This window comes from Argiope bruennichi, chromosome 6, assembly GCF_947563725.1.
Source record: "Argiope bruennichi chromosome 6, qqArgBrue1.1, whole genome shotgun sequence".
Lineage (NCBI taxonomy): Eukaryota > Metazoa > Arthropoda > Arachnida > Araneae > Araneidae > Argiope > Argiope bruennichi.
In genome coordinates, this window is record NC_079156.1 from 76256320 (window position 1) to 76272389 (window position 16070).

General features: G+C 26.7%; 1 protein-coding gene across 3 annotated transcripts in view; it reads left to right on the forward strand.

Annotated features, from left to right (window-relative positions):
• The first annotated feature begins 2316 nt into the window (after positions 1-2316).
• LOC129972810 (CD151 antigen-like) overlaps positions 2317-16070 on the forward strand; it is a 77986-nt gene continuing 64232 nt past the window's right edge. The window contains exons 1-2 of one of the 3 annotated variants that reach the window (XM_056087088.1): positions 2317-2398; positions 2498-2748. The gene's annotated coding sequence lies outside the window, so the exon portion shown is untranslated. Of the gene's footprint in view, positions 2749-16070 lie in introns of all 3 variants that reach the window. The other 2 variants (XM_056087087.1, XM_056087089.1) reach the window with 2 other exon arrangements.

A 16070-nucleotide genomic window follows, 5' to 3' on the forward strand; every position in this document is an offset into this window, starting at 1 on the left:
CTATTAAAATATCGTTAACGATTTTAGATTCAATCGAAATCAAGTTAAAATTGTCTGTAAAAATAATCATTTAAATGCGTCTCTGCCTCTTGTCCTGACTGATCGTGAATGATCAGATTTTAAGGCCCTTTACTCACTTTACTGTTTTGCTGTCTAATATTATTATTAAAAAAAAGAATTAAAAAATTTCATTCTCTCTCTCTCTTTTCTTTTTTTTTTTACAAATGTGGGAATTTTAAACGAAGTTTCTTTTATTCTGAAATATTATTGAATAGTTGCTGAATTCAGCTTATGCATTAAAATTAAATACATTAACAAAATAATAATTAATAATAAAAAATATAATTTAATTGTTCATTCAAAAATTGATTGTTCATCATTTTAAAAATTGAGCAAAACATGATTCCTTTTCTCTATCTTGTTTTACAGATGTGGGCATTTTAAATGAAGTACTTATTATTTTGAAATATTATTGAACAGTTGCTGAATTCAATTTATACACTAAAATTAAATATTCAACAAATTTTTTTAATTACTAAGATATTTTAATTATAATTATTAGTTATTTATTAAAATTTGTAGCTACTTTGATTTATTAATTATATATTATTTGTTAAAACTATTAAGTGCGAAAAATAAATTATTATTACTATAATTTTTTTGTTTAAAAATTGCTGTTTTCTTTTATTGCACTCATTTTTAGACACAATTACTCTTGAATTAAAGTTTTGGAAAAAAGGATTTTTAGTAAAATAATTTTAGCTTAAAATTAGCCAAGTTTCACTATATGGATTAAATAATGTTAGAACGACTGAGATTAAAAATTTTAAAAAATTATGCATCCATTGAATCTTACCATCTTAATATTTTTTTTTTCATTTCAATATTTTATTTATTTATTAAATGAAATTTTCAGCTTTTCTGTCTCCAAACTAACATTAAATAAATATGGAAATAATTCCAGTTTAAATATTAAATTGAAAGCATTTTTGAATACCGAAATATTATTACAATTTCATCAGAATGTAAATGCTATAATACCTAAATAATATCAATTAATAATAATAATATAATACCTAAAATATCTTTTGAAATATCAGGTAAAATGAAATATGGAGCTATGTTGGAATATAGAATGCATGAGTTTAAATATGATTCTTCGTGAGGAACAAAGACATTTGATATTATACTCCAAAGTTTTCTTTAACTTTTATAACTTACATTGAACTTGGCGATATGCTTTGAATAAAATTAAAAATGTCTATAAATGTAATTTGTGCATATTTTAGGCAAAGAGAAAAAAAAATCTGAGCTATTTTTAAAATTTTTTATTAGGCAGTATTAAGCCATCTATCGACATAAATTATTGATATAATTGATAAATAGAGAAATATATTTAGATTAAATGAATTTTAAAATCATATCGTGGGCATTTTCCTAAATAAACTTTTAGAAATAATATTCCACTTAGATTAAGTGTTGAGTTTTCTTAACAAATTCACAAATAGAAAATAACAAAACAATTTAATTATCAAATCATTAAAGTTGATTTAAACATTAGTTTCAAAAACTTTTATAATAGAAATATTTCAAGAAAATAAAATATAGCATTTCACAACAATTAACAAAAGTAAGCTATTGTATAGTTTAGATTACGATTATGCTTTTTACTAATACTTACTACGAAAACATTGTTAATAGTTATACACTTAAGAAAAAATATAGTACCTATAAGTCAAAACATTGATTTATAATAGAATACAAATATCGAAATTCATGTAACTCTTATTCTGTCGAATATCCTTTTTATCCAAAAGTTTTGGAATCCTTAAAATATTTTGTTCACGATAATTTCACTTTTAATTAATAGTTTATATTTTTCTAAAACAGTAATAACTTTTAAATTTTACTCTTTGAACAAATTTTTAAAAGATTAAATACGAGAATTCAAATCAAGTTCGCCTTAATCTCTGCTATCAAATAAATCAATTTCTCTTTAATCTGGACAATCAAAAACCATGACAAACGGAATGACTTTCAAACGATTCCATCACTAACTTTTAGCTAAGTTCGGAAGTTAAAAATCTTATCTCTATATATTCGGAAGTCCTTCACTTGCGATCGTTTATCTTATGAATAATTCATGCGTCGAATTATTTTCCATCAGTCAATAATAATCATCTTTTTTCACTCGCACTCATAGGCGTTAGGTCTGACGAGTAGGCAAACCAGATCACAAACCCGTTTGACCTAATTTCTTTCCGTGAAAAACAAACAGCAAATAATAAAACAAAAAATAAAGGCGAAACACGCGCGTCTGAGGTATTCCAGCTCTCACTATCAATTCCGCTCCTCAGAACGAACAACGAATGCTCTTCGAACTGGGACGAGTTGAAATGTAAGCAGCGCTTTACTACCGAAATCGTTTGCTTTTGTTATTGCATTGCGTTCACCGTTTGTCAAAAACTTTTCTTTTATTTCTTAAAATTTTTTTCAGACTCGCTGTGCTTTAGAAAAAAATAATACTAGTGCATTAATGATAGAAATGAGCTTCTAAGTGCTTCGCCATTAGATTTTGAAACCTGTTTTGAAATATTGTTTTTTATTTCGACGAGAGAGAAAACAGACTACTGAGATCGTCTGCGTACTGCTAGTGGATATTTTAAGCGGGAAACTGTTATGACTGCTTCCACAAGCCCAAGTTTAAAAGCACATTAGAATGATCTTTACTTTTACTATGGATTCTGGGTGAGTTTTCGTTACTAAAAAATTGCTTTTTATCATTTATAACTTTAAATATCTATTAAATATTATCTGCAAGGTAATAGTTTAGTATTCTAAATTTAATAATTAATGGATATAAATTATTATAATGGACCAACTATAGAACTTCTTTGCTCATTTTTTTTGTTATTAAAAATCCTTATTTTTCTGAATTAAAGATTCTATTGTTCTCTGTAAGTAAAGTGATGCATTACTTATATCATATTATCTCATATCTCAGTGGTGCATATTCTTATCTCATATTATCTCATATCTCAGTAGTGCATATTCGTATCTCATATTATCTCATATCTCAGTGGTGCATATTCTTATCTCATGCCTCAGTGGTGCATATTCTTATCCCATATTATCTCATATCTCAGCGGTGCAGATTTTTATAACATATTATCTCATATCTCATTGGTGCATATTATTATCTCATTTTATCTTTGATTATTAATTTTTTTTGCTGTAATTGAAGTAACCAAGATATTTTACTGATCATTAAAATTATAAACAAACCTAATTTTATAGAAATCAGTTCCATATTTCAGATATTATATTTCCTTTATAACTTTTTTTGACATTTCTTCGTCAAATTAGAAATTTTTAAAAAATATGTAACTTTCTGTAATAGTAAGTAATGTGAGGTGCAAAAGATGCCTTAAGTATTTCTGTTTATAATTTTTTATCTATTCAGATATTTAAAAAATTAAATAATAAAATGTAATAAAAATTGTAAATAGTAAATATACTTGGAAATAGAAATCGGAAAAAAAAAATTCGTATCATTCTTCCTTGACAGTACATAGCACTCATAATAAAGACATCCGAGAACTGCATTTTAACGAATGATTAATAAACATTTTTTAATAACTTATAAACTTCATTGCAATCAAAACTAGCATGTTTCACTGCAACTGTACTCTTCTAAATTTGTGCTACTATATTCTTCTAAATGTGCAAAATGGTAATTATAATTTTAATCAATAAAGCAACACGTTAAAAGTGTCCCATTTAAATAGAATTTTTATATTTGATTCTGTTAAAATACTGACTTTATATCATAAAGATAATAGCTAAATAACTTAATAATGAATAACTTATGACAACTTAATAATAAATAACTTAAGACGAACATTATAAACTTTTTGCAAAATGAAAGAAAATATAGATCTTTTAATGAACTAAATATTAGAGACAGCTGTCTCTGTATAATAACAGTATTTAATGTGAATGATTCGGAATCAGTCCTAACTTTAATGACATTTTATCTGATTTGTACTAAATTTTTGAATTAAAAAACAACTTTAATGAAAAAAAAATTGTTAAAAGTGAAATCTTATCTTAAAAATAAATTTGAAATTTGTTGAGCTAGTAAAATTTACATAGAAGAATTTATAATAATTTGAATCAAGCAGCTCATCGGGCATTTTTCCCGAGATACACTAAACTTAAAACATTGAATTGTTAAATAACAAGTCATTTCCTTCAGCAGTTTCTTTAAATTGTTTAAAATTACTTTTGTGCCCAAACATAGAGAAAATATTACAATCCATATTTTGTTGAATTTTTCTATTTTAATTTCCTTTTAAATTCGAAAAAAAATATATCTTTCTGTTCTATATTTGTGAATAGAGTAATTCAGACCCACTGAGCGTTAAATGAATGAAATTTCAACCAAATCTGATAAAATGAAAGAATTTTTCAAACTTCATATTCGATTCTTTTTTCGCAATAAAAACTAAGCAAAACAGAGCCATAGTAGGAAAATGATTTTCTAATATGTTGCCACTCCTTTGCATGAAAAGCTTACATGATGTTTTGATTATTGAGTTTATTTACAAGTGATATCTTGTCCAATTAAAAAAATTAAATATATTTATTTCTGCACAATTTATCTTGCTTATAAGTGAAAATAAAATTCTAAAAACCATATACGTCAAAGCAAAGACGGCAAGGCAATCAAATTACTAATATTGATAATTTTTTTGAAAATTTTTTAATAAGATAAAAATCGTTTTCTTTGGATAATGTTTCTAAAATTATCGCCTGAGAAGATCAAAGTACATAATTAAACCAGCTGAAATCGTTTCCCCAAAATTTTCTCGCATATTTTCTAATAAATATGCTTGCGCATCATTAACGAAGTGGAGTATTCGAGTACGATCTACGGAGATTATTCGCTGGGATGTTGCTAAAACACAAGTATCAGAAAATCGAAAGTGTATTTTGAACGCCTTTTTTCCTAAGAAAATATTAACTATTATTAAAAATAATATTAAAACTAATATTAAACTAATATCATATATTAATCCTAGTATTAAAACAAAATTTAATATCGAACTACAACTATGTCACAAAATCACATATCAAATTGCATTTATTTAAATCATTGCATTTTTGAGTTATTGATTTTACATCTTTAAGAAAATACTGAACGACTGTTTATCAACCCTTTGATGGATTTAGTTTCAAATTTAATGCATATCCACGCTTTTAAAGTTCAGTCTGTAGGCTAAATTTAATTTATCTAGTTCTATTTGTAATTATCGTGTTAACTTATATTAGGACAGACGGACAGACATACTTCATTTGAATGGATTTTGTTCAAAATTTGATAAGAAATTAAAATTTGAAATAGAGATCATATATCAAATATTATCTGTCCAACTCAAAACGTGTTTGAGTAATCATGTTTCCAGACATAGTTCAAAAATGCGTGTTTTGGACTCAGTAAAATCTGAAATATGAGGATTCGTCAAAATATTATTCAAATTTTATGACAATTAAAATATTTTGTTATTTTTTAAATGAGAAAGTAAAAAAGAAGAGCAACAAACTACTATTGGGAAAAGTAATTTTTGAAACTGAAAATTTATCAAAGCTTGTCGAAAACGTTTGATTGTACAACTCTGGAAAAATAATATTTAATTACATTTCATAAATGATATTACTATGTGAATGCATACAAATAAGATAAAAGGAAAATATTCTCGATTCTTTCTGCATAAAACTGAGTTCTTTATTTATGCAATGCTTGAGAATTCTCCCTTATGCGCTTTGCTTGGGAATAATTTCAAATTCTTCTGCAACAAAGTAAGAGAACATTTATAAGCAACGTTATAATAGTGAAGAACACCAGTTGTATGGAATATAACTATAGATGCACGACATTTCGTGCATTGAAGCAAATAATTAAATAAGCGAAATTAAGTTTTTATCAGATTTGAAAAGAACAGAATGAGTTGAGTCATTCTTTTTCCATGAAAAATATATAGATTCAAGCATTCAGCTGGAGCAATTATTTTTTATATTAATTTACTGAGCATTGGATATAATTTCAAAATTATGTTCTAAACGTTTCATGCTACCAGCTAGTTCGTCAGGAATGTTAATTATATTTGTTTTCAAATAAATCGTTTAGATATAATTTCATGTCCACGTTTCCACCAAATTGTTTAACATTAAAGTTATTTTAATTGTCTTACTTATTCTGAGTATTGAGCTCATGAACCTTTCAATGAAGATGGTGCCACAACATTATAGTGCGGTTAAAAACATAGAGTTCATCTATTTCGCGATATTGCAACTTCACCTTTTTATTCGTCCTGTAAATTACACAAAAATTAAAAGAGAATATTTCTTTTTTAATTTTCAACAATGGAAGAAAATCACATGGTAAAATATTTCACGAAACAATGAATTTGATTTGAATTTTTGGACAACAATGCATTATATTGTTGAAAATTAGGTAAAAAGATATTTTTAAAAAAATTCAAAAATTCAAAAAAAAATTTCAACGAATATTAAATTGATATATCATTAAAAAGACAATTCATTAAATTTTGAAATGGTGTAAAATTTATTTTAGTCCATAAATATTTTCGAACGTTATCTCAAGAAAAAGCCAAAATTCAACTTAATTTTTAATTAATTAAAATTTTAAAAAAATTCGCTGTAAGATTCCCATTTCTACACTTCAAGGTATAAATTTATACTCAACTGCATTTGCGACTCTCTTGGGCAGATTGTGTTTAAAATTTCTCATATATCTACAGTGTTGGCGTTAAAAAAACGAGCCAAATATTTTCTATTTATCTCGTTTTTTTTTATTGTTCTTACTCAATCAAATCCTGATATAGTTAATATTTTTATTGTCTATTTATTAAATCTAAATTGTCTTCTAGTATTGTTTGGACAAACAGATAGATAATATAATTCACAATTAGTTAATTAATTCAATTAGTTAAAATATTGAACATAATCACAGTTTTTATGTTAAAGCTCATATACTTCATCAGGATTAAAAGGCATTATTTACTCAGATAGACAATCTTCCAGTTAACGGATATCATTTATAATGTTGAATATAATTACAATTTTTATTTTAAAATTCTCATATCAAATTTCATCCGTGTTTCTGGCTCTCAAACAAATTTCATGTCAACGATGTTTTCTTTTTTCCTCAAAATGACTCAAAATTTATATATTCATGAAAAAAATCGTTAAATGTTTTGACGATTAGCACTTCTTCCTTAAAATCCCATTATCGTATGCCAGAAAGATAAAATGTGCTGATTTTTGAATATTTGAAATTTTTTCTAACTTTCTGTACAATCTTGCAGTTCCTTTAATTATTTTTTGGGGAAAAATGACGCAATAAAAAAAAACTAAATATTCACATGCAGACAATAGGTTTTAATATATGGCAATTAATGGCCAAGGGCACAATCGAAACAGGATTGTCCTTCAAAATAAAGGTCACGTGATCACAAAACTCTTGTGAAACATGAAAAATGGCTTTATAAATACATATCTTTTTAATAGAATACTACTTTTCTTTATAAAGTTCAAAACATTTTGCAATTTTACTCTAGTTGCTTATTCAAAAAAAGAAAAGAAAAAAGGAAATGAAACGAAAATGTTTAACCCATATTCTGAAAACTTTTTAAATAAATTTTGGCTTTCACGAGAAAAAAGACATGTAGTTAAAAACTAAAATATAGACAGAAATTTACATAAAACTTTTGAAAAAAATCTGTGCGGGTTTGAGACGCGTGAGGATAGAACCTGGGACCTTTCGGTTAACATTCCAGTAACTTAACAATTATACCAAAACGATCGTTCGGGTAGAAGAGTTGTTACTAGCTTATATGCGATTCACCACAAATCTTTAATACGCACACAAAAATAAAATTTTGATAAAGAAAAAGCGTGATAGTTGCATTATTAAAATATCTAAAAATATGCATTAAATATTCGATTCTTATTAGAAAGTTATTAATTTATTTTCCAGAAACACGTAATTGCTATAATAGCAATAATTATCCCCTAAAATCATTTAAAATACAACTAATAATATAAAATAACTAAAGAGACTATATTTCAAAACAAAGAGCTCATACCATCAATTGTTATTAAATTCATTTTTTAAATATAATTTTTTTTTGCATTATTTACATACATTTTCTTAATAAATTAATATTATTTGTATTTATTAATAACTGCTAATATTTATATTTTATTTATTTAACACTAGTTAGTTTTCTGGTATCTGTTTTATTTGTAAAATCGTTCACAAAATTTACGGTTATCTTATCTGGTTGAGTTTAATTGCAAATGAAAATTTATCATGGTGTGTGCGTGTTACAAGAAAAATGCGAAAAGAATGAAATTAAAACATCTACTCAGAAATCCTGTGATTATATGTTTTAAGTTTGATTACATCAGCCATTGCATTCAATGCATAATGATTTTCAAGATTTTGTGCATAACGGATATCAAGAATGTGTTACGAAATATGACTAATAAGATCAAGAGACTGTATAAAAATGGAGATTCCGTACTTTTTTATCCATATATTTACTAGCTCAAGCTGCATAAAATAAAATAATTTTATAATTTGAAGCATATGCCTACCTATAATAATTCAGAAATTAACTATTAGACCATGACTTGAGCGGCCACCCCCTGTATATAACTAATATTGCATCTAAATATATTCAGTAATAAAGTATTATATTATGTATGTTAATATAATAAAATATTAATATTATATATTAATATAATAGAATATTGATGCTATTAATACACCTGTAAGGAACAGATTTTAAAGAAAATTCATTATTTTTTTATGAAAATGTGAGGCGAATTAATGCTTGGATTATGAAAAATTCTGGTGGCATCGTTTTCAACTGATTATATTCGCTAATCTATGTTAAGAAAGGAAATACTGTTTTGTTTATATCTCTTCGGCTTATCTTTTTCTATTAAAAAATTTCAAGGAAGCTGCAAAGGAAGGAAAAAACATCGTTAAATTGCGCTTAAAACTCATTAAGACCGTTAACACAAAAGAAAAAAATATATTGTTCCTTTCGAGAGTTAAAAAAGTCTTCCTGAAATTTCTTCCTTTTTAACAACCCTTCCAACTAAGTGGGTTAATTATTGTTAATGATAACGTAGATAGCATATTCCAAAAAGCCTTATAGACATGGCGTTAAGTTCAAAAATTTCTTAAAGTAATTTTGAGGAAGACTACGCCTCTGCCTATATTCGTCCTTTTTGGCTAAAGAAAAAGGGATAGTTTTTTTTTTTCCATTTATATTGTTTTACTTTCATCATGTTTATCCTGATGAAATCAATATTATTTAATATTAATGATAACAGTTGTTTTTAATTGTTATATCAAGATCTTGCATTGACTAGGAGCCTAGATTCTCAAATTTTTCAAATTTTGTATCTCATAAAAAATATTCAAAAATATATTACTTTGATAAAAAAAAAATTGTCATGAAACCAAACGCAGCAATTTATTGTATCTGCTTCAAAATAATCTACTCCTACTGCAATGCACTTCTGGCAAGTTTGTTCAAATCATCACAATATACTTTTTATGATACCTTTTCAGAGTTCATTTAAAGTCGTTTTTATGATACTTTTTCAGAGTTCATTTAAAAGTATATAGTTCAAATATGCCTCTAATTGTTAAACGGCAATCAATAAATACCAGATCTCTGATCTGATCGATTGATGATAAGACAAAGTGGATGGTTTTCGAGATCGTGATTTATTTATAACAAATTCTCTACCTCTTTAACCCTCTCATTTCTGCTCTAAGACCATTCTAGATCATTAACTCAGAATACTGAAACGCACGAGTTTCTCTTTCAAAAGTAAGATAAATTCCCTAACCTCTCAAAATCGCACAGACAACACTTATTTGACAGAGACTGATGTTGAAAGGACAGTTGTTGTTGATGTTTTAGGATGTTGACAGTTTTTAGAAAACCTTCCTGTTCCATTCACTCTTAGGTGAGCATATCTAACGAACAAAGCACACGCCACAGATATTTAATCAAAGGGGACAGAAATTTCCCAGTGATATCTAGATGTCTCGGGTGCCCTCCATAGTTTCATTGAATGGACATTTAGAGCCCTTCTGTATTGATAGAGTTTCACATCTTATTGGTCCACTTAAACATTTTTGTTTTTAATAAAATATCTGTAAGACTTTTCGAAATATTACAAGTATTTTTGTTGCAAAAGATTACTTTGCACAAGAAAATATTAACTCATATTCTTTACTCAATTACATTTGTCATTTTGGAAAATCGACAAAATTAATCTCATTTGGATCAAATTCATTTTTAAGATTTGTAGATTTGTAGATGACATCTACCATAAATTATTTTAAATGAGCCATTTTGGATACTTTTTGATTGCTGGAATATATTTCACCATAAAAGCATTTTCTAATTAGGAAAAAATGCATCCAAATGTAGTGTTTATAATCAAAGAATAAAACAATTTAAATTATATTATTTATCATATTCGTAGTTAAGACTTTTACATGATGCTAAAATAAAAGTATATTACAATTAGATTTATATATATTGTAGATAATAGCTGCCATTAACAAGTATTATTATATATTATTGATGTGAATGAATACGAAAAATAAAGCTATTTCATTGCATTGTATTTGATATGCCGAATATTGTCTTCGTTCATTTGTTTGTTTGTTTGAGGGGGATTTAGGGATTTTTAGCTACAAAGGCTGTCATCCCAGGTCTTCGTTCATTTCCAGTGTAAGTTGGAACTTTGTGCTAATATTTATTTTTAATTTAAACCATGGCTGAAATAAAATTTGGAAAAGATGTGATATGTTGGAAAACATTAAAAATTTAATCGCTCTTGGAGATATATTTTCATTCATATGTTGAAAATATGAATGAAAATAAATCTCTAATCCTCTTTTAACCGAAATAGAGACTATTTTTTGGACTTTATCTCATTGGTAAAATATATGACATATGAAAAACTTATCTCTTTCTTGAGCTGAAATATTATCTAGCATTGTAAGCATGTTCCAATATGGCCGTCGAAATAGGTGCTAAAAACGGGAAGAATGTGTATCTATTTGAAAAATAAACTTCCAAATCTTGTGGTAAAAATTGCATGCCACCAATAGATTTTTTTTTTTTTTTTTGCTTGTCTGTGCCTACTTTGTTTTTTTCCATTTTTTCTAACAAATTATTTAGTAATGTTCGAAATATAAATTTCTTTGCCTGCTTTGAAAATTTTAGTCTTGGCATTTTAATCCTAGTGAAAAATTAACTCTTGTTTTAAACATTTCTTCGTGTTTGATTGTGCAATTTTATTTGCTGGGATTCTGTTTTTTTACTTTTGTGCTAATTAGGTTTTAAAACTTTTATATCCATGTTTTTATTCAATTGCTGAAACTTTAAAATTAAATTGCATTTCAACTTCAAGTTTTATATAATACCATATGCTTGGCGCAGTATGGCCAAATCTGGCTTTTGAGCCAAAAACCCTCAACTACCAACCACCAATAGATAACTAATAGATAATAAACTAGCAGACTGTCAACCAGTTGACAGAATTATCTCAAAATTTGATACAAACCTTCAATTCTGATGATAAAATAAATGCAACGAAAAGACAAACTAACTGACTGTTAATCGGTTGACAGAATTATCCCAAAATTTAATACAGGTCTTCAATTTTGGTGATAATTCAATTCTGGTATTACTAATTTCATACATCTAATTCATTGCATTTTTGAGTTATCTTGATCTCGAGCAGACAACCAGACTAATTTCAGCTCGAAAAATTTCACAGATGTGCAGTGTAGATATAACAATCACATACCAAATTTCATTTCTACTAGATTTCATTTTTAGATATTGTATGTATTGCATTTTGGGAGGAAGGATATATGAAAATCTAGAACTTGGAAAGTCATCAAAATATCGAGATCGGAATCAGTGACGAATTTACAATCTGGCAAACTAACAGCTGCTTAGGATTTTTGGTATGTTGATGAGCCGATTTCAAAAATGTTGCCAAATTAGTTACCAAATAATTGTGCTTGTGAAAAGTACGAATTCGATGAATTTTAAACTATTAGTGCTGAATTATAAACTATTAACAATGAATTATAAACTATTAAATTATAATTGATTATTTTTGTAATACATTGGAATATGAATTATTCATTTAACTTGTTATGTATATTCCACATCAAAAATCTTGAGGAATAATTATTAATATTATATTCATATGAATTTTTCTCATCTAAATTATATATTTACAACCCATGATAATAATAAAAGCTCTAATTTGTAAACAAGAAAATCATTAACTAATAGTTATATTTATTTTATCAAGACTTTTAATCTTAAGTCGTTTTTTTAAGTACCATATACAATAAGAATAATTTGAAATATGTATTCTTATAAAATTAATAAAGTAAAAAAAACTGAATTAAAATAAATCATTAACATTTATTAGATTAAAAAATTATTGAAATGCGTTAATAAATTGCCTAACTATTTAAAAAGGGGACTTATCATGTGGACTGAAATTGCAATATGCTTAAACCCGTCTCTGGTCGGAGTTTTCCGACTATTACAAAACAGTTTCTTTATTTTCTTTTTGTATGAGAAAATCAAAGAAAAACAGACACATTCTTTTCATAAAACGTCACTTTTGTTAATGATTTCATGTGTCCCATTCTCTAAATTATAAATTAAAATACAAATTATAAAATTCTAATATAATTTTCTCCACTAAAAAAAACAAGAATGTGGCTTCTTAAAAGAAGGAAGATGAGATTATTTTCCCAGAACCATTCGCATAACTTAAAAATTCTCTCCTTATGTTCTACACCACCCTACGCCATTTTTCTTTCCACAGTAGCTACGGGTCGCTAATAGAAAAAGAAACCATCCACCACATAACCGAGAAAATAGACGCAACCTCTAAATCACTCTCTTGTGTGTTGGCATAAAAGAGTTCATTCACAAAAAAGAGAAGATTAAAAACACAGCGGCGCAATAGAATTGCTGAGATAATAAGCTTGAGTTGTTAAATCCTTTTCATATCTCCCACTTCGCTAATTAGCACTCATTGTCGATGAGTATCCGGCGGAAAATTACATTCATTTCTTTATATTCTTCGGTCGGGGTTGGCGTCTTTTTTTGCTTTTGGCGCCGGATGAAAAGGGATTAGATACTTCTCCCCAAATCTGAGTGTTTTAGCGAGGAGGGAGTGACGTTAAAAATATACAGAACATTCTGAATATATATGATTAACAGAGGCAGTCATAAAATCTGGCCTCGTCAGAATTCATTGCGGAATTTTGTTTAGCGGATGTTTTAACAGCTGATAAACTATCTGCATAACAGGCAATTTAATTACTTCTACACTGAATACTCATATTTTATTGAAGTTTTGAATGATTTTTACATGAAAATGAAACGCGTAAAATGGGAATTTTCTGAATTTATTATTTGACATCAATCTTTTAGTATCAACGCTACTTCCTTTCTGTGATTTGTACTCAATTTTGCTTTTCTTCCAGGTTGCTTTTTATCTTTTATTGCAATCGATATTTCGATTAATCACCATCTTTCAAGCCTCACCAAAAGAACATTTTTCGCTCTATATCTGTGAAAACGATACTTACTCTAAAACCATTTAAACTAAACAAGTGAAGTTTAATATATGGTTTTTATAGGAAATTTGTACTTTTTATTAAATTTTGAACAAAATCCATTAAAAGGAAGTCTGAATTTCCGGTTGTTAAGATACAAATTAACACGATCATTCCAAAACTAGGAGAGAACTAGGGAAACTAGGAGAGAAACTGAATAAAATTTGGTTACTGATTTATACCTAAAGTGAAAATGTGTGCCATATTTGGAAGTAAATGCATCAAACGATTGATAATCTATACGTTCTCGATCTTTGCTTTCACAACTGAATAAAGTAACATGATAACTAAAAAAACGTAATTACTTAAATATATGAATTTTTTTTATGTAAGCTTGTCACTACAGTTGTAGATCTATATCAAATTTTAGCATCAATCTATAGGGGAAAAAGGATCCAAAATGTGAATTCTGTCTTCTGATACTAGTGTATTAACTGCATCCTAGCAATTAATCATCCAAAAAAAAATCGAAGAAGATAGCATGCTAATTGGCTCTTTCGTAACTTTTGATCGCCAGTGGCATGCGATTAACAATATGCAAGTATATATATGTATTACAGAGTGTGCTAAAAGGTTCTGAGAAACTACTCTCGCTGTTCATTTATAATTCTTTACTTTTAATGAAAGAAAATAATGCGTGCGTGTGCGGACGTGCAATTTTACTGGAAACGAAAACTGATTATTTGTTGTAAATATTATATATCTTGGACTATTAATAACAGAGAAATTCTTATTTGAAATTTGAGAAATTTGTGCATTAAAAACTAACATTATTTTTATAATATCCTATTTGAGAAATCAAAAAATAGAAAAGTATGAATCACCGGGACTTTTTTCTTTTTTCAATTTGTTCTTTTAAAATGTTTGGTGTAGAATCTTGCTTATTTGTTGTAAATAATATATATCTTGGACTATTAATAAAAGATAAATTCTTATTTGAAATGTGAGAAATTTTTGCATTAACAACTAACATTATTTTTATAATATCCTATTTGAGAAATCAAAAAATAGAAAAGTATGAATCACCGGGACTTTTTTCTTTTTTCAATTTGTTCTTTTAAAATGTTTGTAGAATCTTGCTTATTTGTTGTAAATAATATATATCTTGGACTATTAATAAAAGATAAATTCTTATTTGAAATGTGAGAAGTTTTTGCATTAACAACTAACATTATTTTTATAATATCCTATTTGAGAAATCAAAAAATAGAAAAGTATGAATCACCGGGACTTTTTTCTTTTTTCAATTTGTTCTTTTAAAATGTTTGGTCTTTTAAAATATTTGGTGTAGAATCTTGCTTATTTGTTGTAAATAATATATATCTTGGACTATTAATAAAAGATAAATTCTTATTTGAAATGTGAGAAGTTTTTGCATTAACAACTAACATTATTTTTATAATATCCTATTTGAGAAATCAAAAAATAGAAAAGTATGAATCACCGGGACTTTTTTCTTTTTTCAATTTGTTCTTTTAAAATGTTTGGTGTAGAATCTTGCTTATTTGTTGTAAATAATATATATCTTGGACTATTAATAAAAGATAAATTCTTATTTGAAATGTGAGAAGTTTTTGCATTAACAACTAACATTATTTTTATAATATCCTATTTGAGAAATAAAAAAATAGAAAAGTATGAATCACCAGTATTTTTTTTTTTTTTCTTTTTTGAATTTGTTCTTTTAAAAATTTTGTCGTAGAATCACCGATTTTATACGATTCACTCACAATTGCTTTCTTTAAGACTCCTTCTCCAGACCGGAGAGTCTTGTGTTCGAAACTCCATCCCAGCAGAAATCCGCCATTTTGCAGGCTTGATATATTTTAAAAGTTTCAAAACACGATGGCATGAAGGCCAGGCTGGAAAATGAGGGTTGATTCAGCTGGTGTTCTCAAAATTTGAGATCAGTTTAAAATTACGATCTTTATATCTCAATTATCTTCTTGTAAATTCAAAATAACACATTAAACTTACAGATATTAAAGGCTGTTAAAAATCAGTTATACTCAGTAGCGGATGCCTTTTTCATTTAGAATAGCATTTTTGGCAGAAAGAATACTTGAAAGCATTTTTTAGGAGAAAAATTGCTTATTTATAGTAAATGTTAAATGCCTAAAATCGATGATAAATTACTTATTTATAAATCCTTTACATTTTATTTATAAATCCTTTACATTTTTACTTTAAAAACAAAATTAAAAAGAATCAAATCGAGGATTTTAAATATTTTTTTTCTCAGTAGCGTAAAAGCTTTTTCTGACTAAAAGTGTGTGTCCTTTTTCCT